Source organism: Fopius arisanus, unplaced genomic scaffold (assembly GCF_000806365.1).
Source record: "Fopius arisanus strain USDA-PBARC FA_bdor unplaced genomic scaffold, ASM80636v1 scaffold00038, whole genome shotgun sequence".
NCBI classification, from domain to species: Eukaryota; Metazoa; Arthropoda; class Insecta; order Hymenoptera; family Braconidae; genus Fopius; species Fopius arisanus.
In genome coordinates, this window is record NW_011887777.1 from 26,379 (window position 1) to 31,035 (window position 4,657).

The following is a 4,657-nucleotide window of genomic DNA, read 5'->3' on the forward strand; positions in this document are numbered from 1 at the left end:
GGGGGTGGTATAAATCACTGAGGGAACTCTCGTTAATATAACCGTATGCGGAAATGATGATAACTGCAGATACTGCATTTGTGGATGGGTAATTGCCACGGGCGTGACCGCACCGGGTCATACGTCACGTCACGTATTTACCATTTATTTTTTCCTCAACCGGACGTTCACGCGACAGCCGGAAGTAATCCTCGAAAAATACTCTCTAATTGCCCCATTGCATTCTATTTATTCATCTTTTCACCCGTGTCTGCCATTTTTTTTGTGAATAATGACCTGAAGAAGATATTTTTTGGATTTTCTTTCTTTGCCATGAGTTTTTAGATTTTTTAATAAAATTTTATGAGATTGATGACCGGTTGGAGTGATTGGACAATTTGAAGTTGGATTTTTATTGATCCTGTTTTTTTTTCTCAATATTCGTAATTATTAACAACGGAATCCATTAATAAACATAATTTTTATCATTTCTAGTTTTTAATTTCCTCCATTGTCCATTATTCGCGGAATTATTTTTAGTAACATTGTTTGTTAATCAGAATAAATAATACCCAAAATTATAATCCAATCATGAATTCTTCTCTTGCTGAAATTGTTGGATGGCCGGAGTAATAAATAATGGCACAACCTGTAAAATGTCGACCTAAAGTGGATTCCCAAGAGCTCTCGATTTCCAAGAGCTCTTCGATATATTTTCTCCAGAAAATTGAACAATCAGGGACGGATTGAGAGGGAAAGTCCGATAATTTAATCCCGTAAACTTTAGTCTCCACCAATATACCTCTGGTAGACGTCGGTGGTAGTTTCCTCACGCATAATCACCTGTCTCGTCCATCATAAATACTCATACGTAGTCGTGGATCCTCCGAGTGGAATATGCCTTGCCCACGCAAAACCCGTCGGACGTTCCAACGTTTCAACACACGCCCACACATTGGGGTCGGCTCGCTTTCAAAATGTCGTAAGTCAAATTGCCCACAGTGCACCGTTTCATCATTCCCAACCCTTTTTTTTTCTCCCCTTTTCTCCCTTCCCCCTCCGTCAATTCATTTTATATACCCACCTCAGTATCTCTCGGACAGACATGGATACCAAACAACTACACGGCACCGAGCGTGTACTTGAAACATGTAAAATCATCGTGTACTCTTATTTATTGGCTGTATCATTCTTGTTGTCACGTCGTTGAAATTATGAGGATGGAATGCGCGTAGATGATCTATGGAAACTTTTGGCTGGAGTGGATTTCTTCTTGTAGAATCATCTTCGGGGAGCAATTACCGAATTTTCCAGATATTTTCAATTTTTCCCGGAATCCCCAGAAATTTTACCAGTGGAAATTAGTAAACCACTTGCAAAAATAATGAGGGGATAGTAGGAGAGGCTGAAGGCTAAGACGAAGGGGTGCCTACCAAACCATGAAAATAAAACTATCGTAATACAAAAAAGAAAATATAAATTAAAAAAAATAGTAAACCACTTTTATTTTCGCGATTTGAGTGTTCCGGGAAAATTCTATCGAGTCGCTAAATTCTCAAGAAATGTTCTCTCAATTAGTGATAGTGTTAATTATAAGTAATTATTGGCACGGAGATAAGCGTATTGTTATAATGATTGGTGTGTTATTAAGGGAATAATTAAAATAACTGAAGTGATGAACAAACGAATAATCCATTTGTTTTTATTGACTTCTGTAAATATGTAATTCTCGCGAAATAATTAATGAATCCTTCGAAGACAACTCTTAATTAGACATTGTGAGGATAATTCCTCGAGTTATAAGAATCATTCCATACGATTCTACCCGTTAAATAGCAATCGATAGGTTAATAACCCATATGATTGCCGATCACGTATGACATGAGAGCTATCAACGGTAGATCATGAGATTTACGCACTGGAATTCAATAATGGTTTTACACCATGTATATGACAGTTGTTGATAAAAAATATTGAAACAGAGAAACGAATGGTTGTGAAAAAAAAAATGAGAGAAGAAACTAGAAAGTGCGATGGCCGCCTGGTGAACCGACAGATGTTTGAAACAAAAAAAAAAGCCATGGGATTCTTGAGAAAATTTTCCCTTGGTCTTCAAATGACCCCAGAAAATTCATGGTTTCCCATGATGATGCCGGAATTAGGGAACGGCCCGGCCAATAATAAGACGAGAAATATCTGAAATATAGGCGGGGGAAAATGTTTGAGCTCCCCACATGCCGTGGCCTTTCGACAACAAAAGAAATATAATTAGCTTGACTAGGTTCTGATGTGTAGACAGATAAGGCACACACAGTTGATACTCTGGGGTTCAGGTATATGCTCTACCATCGGATCGTGGTGGTGGGGAACTCTAATACAGGAATCGACATCCATAGAGGCACCATCCAGCTGTTGCCAGGAGAGGCGCGGTTCTCTCCCCCAGATGGGTGGGTCTAAAAAAATCATCTGAAAATGGCTCTTGATATTTAGGAAATGGTTGGGTCTCAATCCCTCCACCTCATCCACACACACGTCGATAAATATTTAACGAAATTTATTCTCACGTTTAATCGTTCGGCCATTCGCCATTTTTTTACTGAAAATTTGAGGGAAAAATTTGGGAATAATTCCATTGTCTATTACACTTGATAGTGAAATGAGTAATTTCATGACTGCCTCACCTCGGGATTTATGAAAAATTATCAAAACTTCCCGGTGTAACATGATCTCCGCTTAATCAAAGATTGAATCCCCTGGACTTAAGCTTCGACATTTTTCGGGTTGACTCTGGGTATCAATTTTCTTAAAAGAGAGTCTTGAAGAGAGAGAGAGATAAAGGATAAAAAAAAATGAAACAAGTAAAGTTGAAGGTGCACTTTGGTCACGCGAAATTCGCACAAGTAAAAGGCACCAGCTCCCGGGAGCCCTGACAAGGGGCTCTGAACGACGAGATAAGCAACTGAGAGAATCGAAACCCAACGGGGGAACGAGAGGGCAGAAAGAACCTGCTGGAAGAGACATATAACCGAATGAAATATCTTTCTCACTGCGTGAGTAATACAAATCTGGAACCTCAGCGTTCTCCAATCTCATCGTCTCTGTGTGCGTAACTTGTTTTCCCTCCTCAAGTCTGCAGCAGCAGTCGAATGAGTATCAGTCCCATGTACATATTAATCACGCGAATCGCTCGTGACGATCACCGAAAAAGGATAGCCCTTGCTGGAGAGAGCTCGTGAAGAAATATTTACCCAGATATATGCCTCCCTGAGCAAATACAGAAATTCACCCAATGAAAAATCAAATGATTGACTTGTCAGAAAAAATGAGAAAAATCCTCTCAACATACGTCACATGCGAAATATATTACGTGTATATTTTACTTGCAAAAATATTTTTTTTTCCAAGTTTAATGCAGTGGATTTCATTTGAACTTTTTTTTATTCACTTGGAAATTATTTTTAATTAATTGTCTCCACGGATTTAACTCATTAATTCAACAGAAAATATTGAATATATCAGATTGGGTCGAGTTGCATGATGAAAACAGATGGAGGGAGTATAAAATTTACGAAAACTGAAGAATATATTGCTCCATGGGAAAGCCTCGGAGTGAAATGCAATATTACGCGACTCGTGAAAAAAAGTAATTTTCGACGAGTGAGAATTACAGACCGACTCGAAAACAAGGGCTGTAATCACACTCATCAGTAAGTACATTTTTTACTCGTATCGTAGAATATTTGACGATGCTGGTGTGAAAATGGCACTTTTACGTTGAAAGTGTGGAAAAATATTCGGTTTCTTTCGCCAATAAAACAAACTAAACAATTTCCACATGAAAAAGTCCACCAATAATAAATGTAATAGAATACAATTATTCCTAGAACTATGTAGAACTAATATTAGATATCACATACCGAAAAAGGCCCATTGAATACCAAAAGGGAGAGATCGAGGCCGGCAATGCACGGCAGGATCGAAAGCAGAAGCCAACAGAAAAAAAAATGGTCAAGAAGAATGAGAATAAGAGTAGAAAGAACTTGAGGCTAAAGAGACTATAGTAAATTTCTTCTTGGGTGGTCCAGGAGCACAGTGGGCCCCTGTCGAGTCGCTGTGCCGCGCGCGTCACCTCGTAAGATGGGATTTTAAGGCCCCGCAATCTAACCCCCTACAAAATCCCCACTCTGCATTCGTTTCGATCGCCTTTAGCTCTCCTCTCTATTCCCCTCCACGACAATACTTTTAGCCCCTCTTAGATCCCTCTGTCCCCGCCAGACCGTGGGTCCATTCGGCCGCATTGGGCCTCAAGCCACTCCTGATCTCAAGTCCCCACTATAGTCCCACTTCAGCGTCGGGCCTCAACCACTCATTTATATGTCTGTAATTAGATAGCTGCCTAATCTTCAGGCCCATGTGTTTGTTATACCGCCGTCAGGATTGGGACTTATCAGGATAGATTATATTGAAATCATTGGCATCATTGCATGTGGGAATCATCGGATTTTCTTTCTTCTATTTTTTATCTTTCGCATCGAAATTTTTCAGATGTTTACAGATGCGTTTTCTTCTTTTTTTGAACGGACAATTTAGGGATAATTCTCATTTATAAATAATAATCTATAGTTTATAAATATTTGTGGAAAATTTCCAGGAAATTCTTTCTTTCAATGTGGATATG